The sequence below is a fragment of the Anastrepha ludens genome, chromosome X, assembly GCF_028408465.1.
Source record: "Anastrepha ludens isolate Willacy chromosome X, idAnaLude1.1, whole genome shotgun sequence".
In the NCBI taxonomy this organism is placed as follows: domain Eukaryota; kingdom Metazoa; phylum Arthropoda; class Insecta; order Diptera; family Tephritidae; genus Anastrepha; species Anastrepha ludens.
In genome coordinates, this window is record NC_071503.1 from 91,023,517 (window position 1) to 91,037,305 (window position 13,789).

Below are 13,789 nucleotides of genomic sequence, written 5' to 3' on the forward strand. Positions count from 1 at the left end.
AACAGAAAATATAAAACAAAAACCAGAAACTCACCACGAAATTGAAGCGCCTCCGCACCATTCACTGAATTCGCATTCAAATCTCAACTCTCACGCAAAAAACAACCCTGCAAAAAATTCCCACCTATCGCCAGTTACTTCTCATACTCTTTGCACTACACCAAACATATCAAATTTCCCTCATCCGCTTGCTAATCTTACCAGCGAAGCAACGAATATGACACCATTAACTTATCTCTCTAATCTTGCACAATTACACTCTCCGGAGACAATTAGACCCAAAAGTTCATTTACGCATCAATCGAGCATATCCGATCTTAAATCTTAAATAATAAACCAACATGAACACCTATTTACCGCTCTTTTTTCTTTGTCTCTTAAAATAGTTCAATGGAATATGAATGGCTATTACAATAATTTTAATGAGCTATGTTTGCTTTTGAATGACCAAAATCCAGATGTTTTATGCATACAAGAAACGCATATTCCTTTTCTCACGTCCAACTCACATATAGTTACCCCAAGAACCCTTATTGGTTACTTCTCTAATTTACCCAATACTCAGTCGTCAAAGCAAGGAGTTGGCATCCTTATAAAGCCTCACATCCCCCACAAACTAATCACCATCAATTCTAACATAGTATCTATAGCATTAGAAATCTACTTAAACTCAATCCTCACAGTAACAAATATTTATATACCCCCGATTCAAGACTTTTCGAGTGAAGAATTGATATCATACATATCCCAGGTTAAGTCTGAGTTAATAATAACTGGGGATTTCAACGCTTGGAGCCCTCTCTGGGGCTCCAGTACTACCAATAGAAGAAGGACTAAAATTGAAAACCTAGTTTTCTGTGAAGACTTAGTTGTCCTCAATGATGGATCTGCTACGGACTTCACTACGCACAATACATTTACGCACATCAACCTAACCTTAGTTTCATCCCAGATCAGTCCAAGCTGTAGTTGGAATGTTAGTGACTCGCTATACGGAAGTGATCACTACCCAGTCTTAACTACATTAACACTGCAAAGCACCTGCATAATTAAAAAACATGTTCCTAAACTCAATGCTTTCAAAGTTGGTCGACCACCAATGTTAACCAATAAGTTGCGAAAATTACCAAGGCCATTAGAACAGCTGCTAATATAGCCATACCTCAGAGCAAGCCAAGCTCTGGCAAACGATTCATCCTCTGGGAGAACAGCGAATTAAATAGGTTGAGACAAAAGAATCGACGACTTTGGCACAGCTACAAACTCTGTATGACCATGGCGAATTTGATAGAATATAAAAAAGCGAACGCAATTTTTAAAAAATCCGTAAAAGAAGCCAAAAGAAAAAGCCTAGAAGAACTTACGTCGAAAATCACACCCGCCTCCACACCTAGCAAGATATGGGCTGATATAAAAACATTAACGGGCAACCCGCATACCCCTATTAAAGCCATAAAACACAATGATTCCTTTCTAACATCCCCAAATATTATAGCTGAAGCTTTCGCCAACACCTGGTCTACAAATTCGGCAGACTACAATTTTTCAACTGAATATTGCTCAAAAAAAGACGAAATTATTTCAAGTATATATAGACAAAGCCATGTATCCCGTGAAGCAAGGCACTTGGAAACTCGCATTAACTCATGCGAAAGGCAAAACCCCTGGTGCTGATCGAATTTCGTATTCCATGTTGAAGTATCTCCCGATATTTGCAAAAAATAGATTATTGTATCTATATAACAATATCTTGCTAAACGGAGTTCACCCCCATGTGTGGAGGTCAGCCTATACTAAAGCCTAATAAAGCTCTACTTGACGTCAATAGTTACCGACCGATCTCTTTAATTTCGTGCATCATTAAGACTTTGGACAAAATGTTGGCCAAACGGCTTATGTGGTACATAACGAAGTGCAAACTAATTAGCCATAATCAAGTAGCTTTTAAGAACAAACATAGCACAACCGACGCACTGCTTCATCTCCAACATTACGTGTATAAAGCACTTTCAACCAAAAGTCACGTCTCTGTACTAGCGACGGACTTCGAAAAGGCATTCGATCGCGTGGGGATTCATGTGTGGTGTTATCTCAACTTGAGGCATGGAGAGTCGGTCCTAGGGTTTTTAATCTCGTTAAAAACTTAATGACTGGGCGCAAGTTTCAGGGTAGAATGAATGGCAACCTCTCCAATTGTCACCCACTCAACAATGGGATCACTCAAGGGTCCCCTTTGTCAGTTGTACTATTTGTCATAGCATTTGAACAATTTAATACAATTATTTCAAAATATAGAAACATAGGTCTATCTGTTTATGCAGATGACGCAGTAATTTTTACAAAAGAAAAGAATTTAACTAAAGTAAACAGCACATTTAAAAACACAATTACAGACATAAATACGTGGGGTGAGCTTACCGGAGCAAACCTATCAATTGGAAAATGTAAAATATTGCATATTTGCAAAAAACGTAACTGTTTATACCCTACTTTGACAATTAATAACTTGAATATTGAAAATTTAAACTTCTTAATAATTTTAGGCATAACATTTGATAAAATATTTACATCACAACAATTGTTTAAAGATTTACAACAACATTGTTTAGTTTTAAGAAAAAATCTAGCTGCCAGACTTAATATACTCAAGTATTTGTCATCCAAACACTCTTTAATCCATACAAACACCTTAGTCAATATCACTAGAGCAATGGTACTTTCTAAGATAGACTACGATCTACCTGTGTACGGATGGACTGCCAATACTAATGTTAAGCTACTTGATGCTCCATACCATACTGCTGTTCGTCGTAGTATAAACGCGTTCCCAACATCCCACGTAAAATGCGTTTTGGCAGAAGCTGGTCTCTACTATAAAGGAACGTGTAATCGAAGCGACATGGCTACTAATTCCGAAACTCTTTTCTAGTACTAATCATATCTTGCACAAGGATTACATATCGGCGTTTCGACACAAACGTAGATATAGGCTCAAGTCCACAATTTGCCGCTGTATTTCGTATGGCTTAGAGATTGATTTGACTCCACCTAGGAGCTGCACTAAATTGAACTGCCAACCATCGTTTTTCATATATAAATCGAATATTAACACCGTGCGTGACACTTAATAAATCTACGACAAATAGTTCGACCTATCAACAACTCTTCGCAGAACAAGAAAGAAACTACCGGAACAACAATTGGATTTTTTTATATACGGATGGATCAAAAACCAGCACTAACACCACATTCGCTGTAGTTAATCAACAAGGATTGCTCATTTCTGGAGGTTATCTAAACACTGTTCGGTGTTCACAGCGGAAGCAATGGCCATATACAAAGCAGCAGATTTCGCGCAGGGTAATAAAGGAACATTCCTCATTTGTACGGATTGCATGTCGTCTATTAAAGCCATACAAAACATTTATAGTAGTAGCAAATTGGTTGAAAAAATAAGAGTCCTTTGTATTCGGAACTTAAAAAAGATCAACATTGTGTGGGTACCAGGCCATAAAGGCACCCAAGCAATACACCTCGATATTTATCAAGCCACACACCAACACCTCCTCACAGGAGGTACCCAACAACAATGTCCATTTTGTGATAATAACGCATCAACTGACCATCTTTTAAACGATTGTCGCACCTTAGAACGTTTCAGGAAAAAACTCTTCGGATCCACAAAATCGTCTGCTCTGCTGGCTACGGTTTCTGCCACCAATATAACTGCTTTAAATAATTTTTTGAAAGATTATAACTTAACTACTATGATTTAATACGATTTGCTAATAATATAATAATAATAATTTGCGCAGACTGTTCTATCTAACTATCGAGTTGTAGGCCCTGGCAGCTAATACTCGTTCTTGTATTAGTTTTAGTATTATATATAAATTCTAATAACTAAATAATTTTTCTCCTCTAAAGTCGTTTAAATATATTATGCTTGGTGATAGTTCCTCGAATTCTGGAATGGGTTCGCTGTTGTCACTGTGCAATTTGGCAACCGGCTAGTTAATAGATTTCTTATACAATATTCTTAAGTCTAATACAATGTTTTTAGAACATATTTGGAGTGAGTTGTGTTATTGTTTTGCCATTGGTTGCTATTTTAATTTCTGAAAATTCAAGAGCTTCATCATATCAAATATTTGTTTGGCAATATCTATTTCTTCACTTGACATAATATTAGAGTTAATTATATTGGCTTTTGCCCAGTATATTGCGTGTGCGATATTTACAATTTCTTCCTTCAAAATTTCCAGTTTATATTTTTAAAAATAATTCAATTTCTTTGCTTTTATCATTTTGCAAGTCTTTTATGATATGATTTGTAATGTTCGTAATTTCGTTAACTTTTCCTATGGTGCGTTTGTTAATAATGACTTGGTTGTTATTATTTTCTAAACGTTGTTTAACTTATTTAAAACTATTTCGTGATCTTTGTGGTCTGGACTTCCTGCGATCGATTTCCACGCACTGCCTATAAAGTTAACTGATCTTTTTGATCTGCCTTCTATGTTAAGATCTCTGAGGTGAGTCTGTATTTGGGATATCAAGAGAGTTATAAAAGGATAGTTTGGGTTCTTGTAGAGTTCTTCTGATTGTATTGTCAGTTCAATGTGTTCCAAAATTTAATTATATTTGTCAGTATCGGTTTGGTATATTATTCCGAATGTTCCGGTCTGCAGTTTGCCTGTCCCTCTTCCTATCGTAACTAGTTGAGAATTAGAGTAATCAAGAATCTGGACCTCTGCGAGGCACAGTGGTAGAAGTGTGAAAAAAAAATTCTTTAGTTAACCCTTCGTTAGGCACGTGGATTTTTATAACATGGTTAGGCACGTGGTCTACAATCGTAGACCATTTTAATATTATGACTAAAAGTGTTATTCATTTGTGTTTCTTAATAATACTTCATAAGTATATTCTGTGATTTAATGTGAGGAATATAAACTAATATTTTCACTAAAATATTTGTGTATCTTCTGTAAATTCAATAAAAACATGAATGAATGTGTTTTTTAACATTTATTGCAATTCATAAAAGTTTTTTCTTATAACTAATGGACGATTTACAAAAGAGTTTTTATTATTCGTAAAACTTAAAATAAAAATATGTACAATTCACTTCTTTAAATAAAAAAATAAAAGTTCAGTACAAAATTTATATGTTGTGGTTTCTGAAAACTGCTTATATTTCCTCACTGAGACATTCCGTGCAGCTTTCCCTCATATGATTTTTGCAAGCAAATCTGCCGCATTTAGTACACGGGGACTTTCGGGATGATTTGTTCATATTGCGAGGGCAAATATGACAACATCCGACATAGTTACTTGGTGATTGAGTGGGTTGTGGTGCAATGCTTGGGATGCCAAGAAGGTTGTGGGCTCGCTGCCTCCTTTCCCTGGGTAGTCGAGGATTCTTTGATCTAACTTCAATTTGTGGTCGAATGAGCTACCAAGCGCATTTTTCAAGAAAATCACTCCGTTTTATATTATGTTGGGGATTATTTGCTTTATATACACAAAGAGCGTTTATACCAGAGATGTTTAGTAAATTGTAAAATATTACCATTGACCAACGACACGTATTCCTTGCAACACTATATTTCTGACATAATTGGTCCACAAGATCGACACCAATTTTTGTGTGATTATAATCGGTTATCATAATTGGTTTTTTTTCATTATTTCTTTGCTCATCTATTGCGTTATCATGGTGCATAGATGATATCAGGATCACTGACCGGTTTTTTTTGGGGCAGTGCGACACTAGTGTACAATTTTCTTGGAAACCAAAAATACTTGACTTTTCTTTACGATTCTTCCTGGGAAGGAATTCTTTGGGAACTTCGCGTTTATTTTTCCTCACAGTTCCCAAATATGTAAGCTTTTTCTTTAGCAAATTATTAACCAACGATAAGCTGCTGAACCAATTGTCACCAGTAATATTGCGATTAGTTCCTGAGACTGGCTCTACCAATCGAAGAGTTATCCCTTCCGCACTATTGCTAAGTTTGTATGGTCCGTCCGGCTGAGTTCCCACATAAGTTTCCAAATTAAAAGTGTAGTACGTTTTTGCATCCACCATCGCGAAAGTTTTAATGCCTTGACTTGCTTTTAGTTTTAATGTATTGCTTAAACGCGCAACGTCCTCTAAATGCTAATATATAGTTGTTCATCCACAGTAAGAGACTCACTACCAATAAAATTACTTTGAAAGTTGACCAGGAATACTTCAAAAAGTTCTCTTATAGGCGCCAATTTATCAATTGCTCTTCTCTGCTGTCTTGTATTGATGCCATCAAATCGCAGGCATCTTATCAGAAATCGAAACCGTTTCTCGCACATCGCTAGGTAGCACGATTCAACCCCGCTTCCTTGGGAAATGTCCCAAATTTTATGAAGATTTTTTCTCGAGCTTCTAAGAGCGCCAATCAAAAACAAAATGCCAATGAAAGCGCGAATTTCGGTGTCATCGGTTTCTCTTGCATCTTGATTCATTCTATCTTCTTCAAAGTAAACCCGTACTTTTTGAATATACAAATTTGTGGAAACGGTTATTATTCTTATAACCGAATCATTCACAAATAAATTTAGGCACTCAATTACTGTTTCAACATTGCGCGCATTACCTTTTGTACCCGGCAAAAGTTTGATTATATTGTGCGAACGAATACGAACTTGAAAATTGCGTCTGGTTTTCTTCCACTTAGTGACATTGTCTTCTCCTAAATAGACATTTTGGGGATGAGATGCACCAGAATCGTCTGAAAGAATTTCATCATCGCTTGATCCTTCTAGTTCCGATTCGGTCTCGTGGTCACTCTTTTCAGCAGCATTCACATTGATATCCGTATCTTCGTCAACCTCCGTCTCGTTTTCTTCATCCATAGCATTTTCTTCACTACTTGATAGCTCGGAGAGCCATCTTTCCCATACTTCAGGATTTTTGCTGCTTTCCATCGTCTTTTTTTGGAATCAGACATAATATTATCTGAAACTAATTAAATTAGCACACTTTTGAAAAAAAAAATAAGCAAAACTTAGCTGAACTTAATTCAAATATTTAATATATCAAGTAATATTGCCGCAAGAAAAAGTAACGTCATTAGTCACGTGGTCTACATATGTAGACCAGCACTGTTCAGACCTTGATAAAACTTACAACTGCACGTCAAACCCGCACTGAATACACTAATTGGATAAAGAGATTAATTATAAACAGCTATTAAAAAGCTTAGGTAATTTAAGAGACAAATTTAAGGGGTTGCACGACTTTGAAAAGAAGTAGTCTACGATTGTAGACCACGTGCCTAATGAAGGGTTAATTCCTTATTCTACTTTTGTGTATGATTTGTCCTTTTTCGGTTATAACTGTGCCAGTCCTATCTTCCTTAACTACTTCCTTACTACATATATAACTTACTTAATGGTGCCTTGTGGCATTCTAAGAGAGTTTTTGAGTTGTAGGTATAGCTATCTAAAGCTTTTAGAACTGATTGGCTGTCCGAGAGTACTATAATCTTTACTCTCTTGTGATTTCACTCGATCCTCTCAGGAAAGGTAACTGTGTATCCTTTTGTGAAACAGAGGGTTGGGTCAATGTGGTCTGAAACTTGAGCCATGCTTATGGTGTTTTTGATTTTATTTAGGATACTTAGGTGACTGGTGAGGTTGCCTAATTTGAAATTTTCTTTCATGTGTAGCATGAGTGCTTGCGTAGCTGCTTCCTCTTGGATTGCTGCATGAAGTGGTGGGAGATTATGGAGTGCTTCCATGCCAGCTGTTGGGGTAGTTCTCATAGCCCCTGTGATACAGAGGCTAGCAAGCCTTTGTTACCGCTGTTTGGTTACCAGTTTGGTTACCGCTGTTTTGACGTGATAACGTCTTATAATTCGATTTAACAGGCTGCACGCACGAAAAAATGTTAGTGTTACCTTGCTCATTAGTGTTACCTTGCTCTTTAGTGTTACCTTGCTCATATGTAGTTACCTTGCTCATTAGTGTTACCTTGCTCTTTAGTGTTACCTTGCTCATATGTAGTTACCTTGCTCATTAGTGTTACCTTGCTCTTTAGTGTTACCTTGCTCTTTAGTGTTACCTTGCTCATTAGTGTTACCTTGCTCTTTAGTGTTGCCTTGCTCATTAGTGTTACCTTGCTCATTAGTGTTACCTTGCTCATATGTAGTTACCTTGCTCATTGCCGTTACCTTGCTCATTTGTCGTTACCTTGCTCATTTGTCGTTACCTTGCTCATTGCATTGCATGAACTGCAAGCGAAAGCGCGGAACGAACGACAAAGCAACCAAAGCAAACGAACGGCAACGTTCGACATCTTGCTCTCTCCTACTTAAGTGAGTGTATATATGTATGTATATGCGCATATGTACATATATAAATTCACGTATTTGTATTTGCATATGCCTTCTTATTGATTATTATTAATTTGATTCACTTGAAGAATTTAAAATAAAACCAAGTTTGTTAATAATACCTGTTGTTTTAATGTTATAATTATTAATTTTTTTATTATATATGAAGGAAAAAATGTATTTTAATATTTGCCATATACCTTATAAGATATGTTGTCTATACTAATATTATAAAGAGGAAAACTTTGTTTGTTTGTAATGAATAGGCTCAAAACTACTGGACCGATTTTAAAAATTCTTTCACCATTCGAAAGCTACATCATCCACGAGTAACATGGATTATATTTTATTTTGGAAATAGGGCTCGAGATATATGTCAAAACGTGGACCCGGGTAACCTTCGGATGTGTATGTACAATATGGGTATCAAATGGAAGCTGTTGGTGAATGCTTTAGTTCAGAGTATTTTTCATGCCGCTCCGTGACTAGGGTCTCGAGATAGAGACCAAAACGTGGACCCTAGAATGTGTTTGTACAATATGGATATCAAATTGAAGCTGCTGGTGAATGCTTTAGTACAGAGTATTTTTCATGCCGCTCCGTGACTGGGGTCTCGAGATATAGAACAAAACGTGGACCCGGGTAACCTTTGGTTGTGTATGTACAATATGGGTATCAAATGAAAGCTGTTGATAAGTGCTTTAATACGGGGTAATTTTCATACCTATTGATGACTAGGGTCTGGAAATATATGCCAAAACGTGGACCCGCCGTGTCTTTGCACCGAATTAAACCAAACTTACACACATTGTTAAGGAGGTATTGAAGATGGTTTCCGTATAGTTTGGATACCTATTGGTAGATAGGGTCTCGAGATATAGGTCAAAACGTGGACCCGGGTAACCTTCGGATGTGTATGTACAATATGGGTATCAAATGGAAGCTGTTGGTGAATGCTTTAGTTCAGAGTATTTCCATCCGCTCCGTGACTAGGGTCTCGAGATAGAGACCAAAACGTGGACCCTAGAATGTGTTTGTACAATATGGATATCAAATGAAAGCTGTTGATAAGTGCTTTAATACGGGGTAATTTTCATACCTATTGATGACTAGGGTCTCGAAATATATGCCAAAACGTGGACCCGCCGTGTCTTTGAACCGAATTAAACCAAACTTACACACATTGTTAAGTAGGTATTGAAGATGATTTCCGTATAGTTTGAATACCTATTGGTAGATAGGGTCTCGAGATATAGGTCAAAACGTGGACCCGGGTAACCTTCGGACATATATGTACAATATGGGTATCAAATGAAAGCTGTTGGTGAATGCTTTATGATATGTTATGTTATGTTATGTTATGTTATGTTATGTTATGTTATGTTATGTTATGTTATGTTATGTTATGTTATGTTATGTTATGTTATGTTATGTTATGTTATGTTATGTTATGTTATGTTATGTTATGTTATGTTATGTTATGTTATGTTATGTTATGTTATGTTATGTTATGTTATGTTATGTTATGTTATGTTATGTTATGTTATGTTATGTTATGTTATGTTATGTTATGTTATGTTATGTTATGTTATGTTATGTTATGTTATGTTATGTTATGTTATGTTATGTTATGTTATGTTATGTTATGTTATGTTATGTTATGTTATGTTATGTTATGTTATGTTATGTTATGTTATGTTATGTTATGTTATGTTATGTTATGTTATGTTATGTTATGTTATGTTATGTTATGTTATGTTATGTTATGTTATGTTATGTTATGTTATGTTATGTTATGTTATGTTATGTTATGTTATGTTATGTTATGTTATGTTATGTTATGTTATGTTATGTTATGTTATGTTATGTTATGTTATGTTATGTTACGTTATGTTATGTTGTGTTGTGTTGTGTTGTGTTGTGTTGTGTTGTGTTGTGTTGTGTTGTGTTGTGTTGTGTTGTGTTGTGTTGTGTTGTGTTGTGTTGTGTTGTGTTGTGTTGTATTGTGTTGTGTTGTGTTGTGTTATGTTATGTTATATTATGTTATGTTAATGTTAACTCATTCTCTATATCCATACAAAATATCTATCAAACAAATAAAATTAAAATTTTCTTTTGAAAAATGCAACCATTCAATCAGTATTTTCTTATGACGTTATCACGTTAAACTATCGTCAGTAAACCGAGTTTACAGACAACCTCTTTTTTTGAATAGATTTTCTGCACCAGACTAGTGCCCCATACAGTATGATTGGTCTAACCATTTGGGTGTATATCCAGAGGGCCATACTAGGGCTGAGGCCCCAGGATCTCCCTAGTAATTGTTTGGTTGTCCACAAAGATTTCGTGGCTTTTTTTGTTATATTATTTATATGTGACTCCCAAGTGAGTTTTTTTTCTAAGGTTAAACCTAGATACTTGACCTCTTCCTTTAGTTCTATCACTGTTTCATTTATTTTCAATATAGGAAACTCCAACTTTCCTTTTCTTGTGAAGGGGGTAATTGTGGTTTTGTTAGAGTTGATCGACAGCCCCTCCCTTTTGCACCATTCCCATGTTGCGTTCAAGGCATTTTGCATTACGTCTGTTAGTGTCCTTTCATGATTGCCTTTTATTATAACAGATATGTCATCTGCATAACCAATGGTTATAAATCCCTTATTGTTTAGGTGCTGCACCAAGTTATCAACTAGTAGGGACCATAGCAGTGGAGAAAGAACTCCTCTTTGCGGACATCCCTTTACTGTTGTTACATTTAGTTCAGCTTGGCCTAACGAGGATTTAATAATCCTCTGATTAAGCATTTGGCTCAATGTGTTCGTATAGGGTTTGCACCTCTTTTCTCGAGTACTGTTTCCATGGATTTGAAATTTGTGTTGTCGAAGGCTCCCTCTATGTTCATAAAGGAACAGAGGGCTATTTCTTTTTGATTTAGAGCCTTTTCTATATTGACACGAGTGTGCAGTGCTGTGACTGTGGATTCCCCTTTTTGGTAAGCAAATTGCAGCTTATGGAGGAGCTTAGATAGTATTCAAGTAGTTTTTCCATTGCCTTTAACATAATATAAATGACGATAGACTGATTGGTCTGTAAGATTTTGGAGAATCAGGGGGCTTGTTACCTCCCTTAGGAATAAATATTACCTTCACTTTCCTCCATATCTTTGGAATGTATTCCAATATTAGACTAGCTCTGAAGATTTTCACCATGACTCGGATCAGTTCCACAATGCCTTTGGATAGAAGTTCTGGGAATATTCCATGCGGGCCTGGTGATTTAAAGGGTTTAAAGGAGTTAATTGCCCACTCTACCCTTTCAAAATTTATGATTTTGTTGAAATGAGACCGTCGATCTCCGTTGATGGTGAGTTACCATGTCTAGACTATTGTCGATTAATAAGTCATGACTTTTACAATCTGGGAAGTAAGTCTTTAGAAGAACCTCTAGTGTTTCTGAGAATGGGTTGGTAATAGTGCCGTTTGGACCTTTTAGTGTGCCTATGGGAATTGAGACACCTTTGGATAGTGCTTTTTGAATTCTGGCTGTTGCTGGAGTATCTTTTAGATCCCCGCAGAAGTTTTTCCAAGAGTTTCTTTTGGACTTCCTTAGTTCTTTGTTATAGTTAGTCAGGGATTTCCTATACCCGTCCCATTTATTTGTTTTCTTTGCAGTGTTGAATAATTTCCTCGTTGCTTTCCGAAGTTTGCCAAGTTCATTGTTCCACCAGGGGACCCTCTTTGTGGAGCATTTCATTTTTAATGGACAAAAATCTTGGTATGAGGATATAATTCAGTCAGTCATGTCTATTACTGCCTTTTCTAGCTCCTCAGTTGATGATATTTTGCTTACGCTGTTATAAGGCTTATCTGAGAGACATTCATTGTATCTTTTCCAGTTTGCTGTTTTTGGGCTTCTGTAAAATGTGGAAAACTTAACCACCCCATTTAAGTCAAAGGGTATGTGTTTGTGGTCAGACATTGAGTCCTCATCCGAGACCCTCAGTTACTAATCATATTCAAAGATTTGTTAGTAATTAGAGTTAAATTGAGTACCTCTTGTCGTATTGGGGTAAAAGTGGGTTTATTACCCCTGTTTACTACTGTTATGTTACTAAGTAATAAAAATTCAAGGAGTGCCTCACCTCTGTGATTTGTATTTGTGCTACCCCATGCCACATTGTGGGAATTTGCGTCGCATCCAATTATGAGGGTTTGATTGTGGGTTTGGCAATACTCCACTAGACCTCTGATTTTCTCTGGTGGTACTGTGTCGGCGTCTCCAGGGAAATAAGCTGAGGCGATTACGACCTCTCTCTTGCTTCCACCAAACTCCGCTTCGGCCAGTATTGTTGATGTGTCGCCATCCAAGAATTCTGTGAATGGCAAGAATTTAATGTTGGTATCTATGATTAGCGCAGCCCTAGGTTTGACAGCGCTTTTGTCATAAATTACCTGTGTATTTTTGACATTGAGGCCTTGAGGACGGCCTCTGTAGATCCAGGGCTCTTGGATCAGCCCTATGTTGATACCTCCGGCAAGTCTTCTGCTAAGCTCAGTGGTAGCTGCCTTAGCATGGTGAAGATTTGCCTGGATGCACCTCATTTTGGTGGTTGGTTTTCGGAGTTGTTGGGAGGACTTTCATCGTCTTCTTCTAACTCCACTGCCTGCATTTGGTCAACTAACTCCTCCGTCGTTATATCTTCAGCTTTCAGCCTGAGGGTCTCTTGGATGAATCGGTAGTTTACTCTACCATTGTACTCCTTCAGGCTGGCGGCTGATTTTTGATCTACTGCTACGACTAGCGTTACGTTGGAGCCTCTTTCGGCTCCTTTTAGCAGGCGCCAGGAATCAACATTGAGGCCTTTATTCTGCCCCTGCACAAAATCCAGTATCCTGGCTGTCTCAAGTTTAAGGGAGTTGGGAAAGTACCCCACTGTGATCCGAGAGTGAGGAATTTTGGATTCCTCTGTGGCCCACAGTGCTGCACCCTCCCACGACGACGCATTTGAAAGGGCCGCCGTGACTCATTCTGCCGATATGCTCTCCTTACACTGCAGGATAGGGTATCCTGCCTTATAAGTAGTGCCCAAGAACGCTGGTTTTGTGGCCATGTTTTTCTCCGCCAGCATTTTGTCCAACATAAGTTTTTGGATGGAGTCCATTTGTTCGGTTGTCAGTACCGTATTAGGGCAGTCCCTAGCAAGTACTGCTAACCTGACTCCTATTGTTACATTATTATATGTGGCAGTGGGCTGACACTTTTTGCTTCTTAGAGCTGCGTCTCTCGATGTAGACGGACCATCATCTTTAGGCCGCTTTTTGGATGTTGCCTCGGGTGGTGTGTCCTCAACCGACCTTAGTCGTTTCGGCCCCGTCGTTGTTCTTCCGGCGTTTTCGGTAGTCATGGGCTCCAGC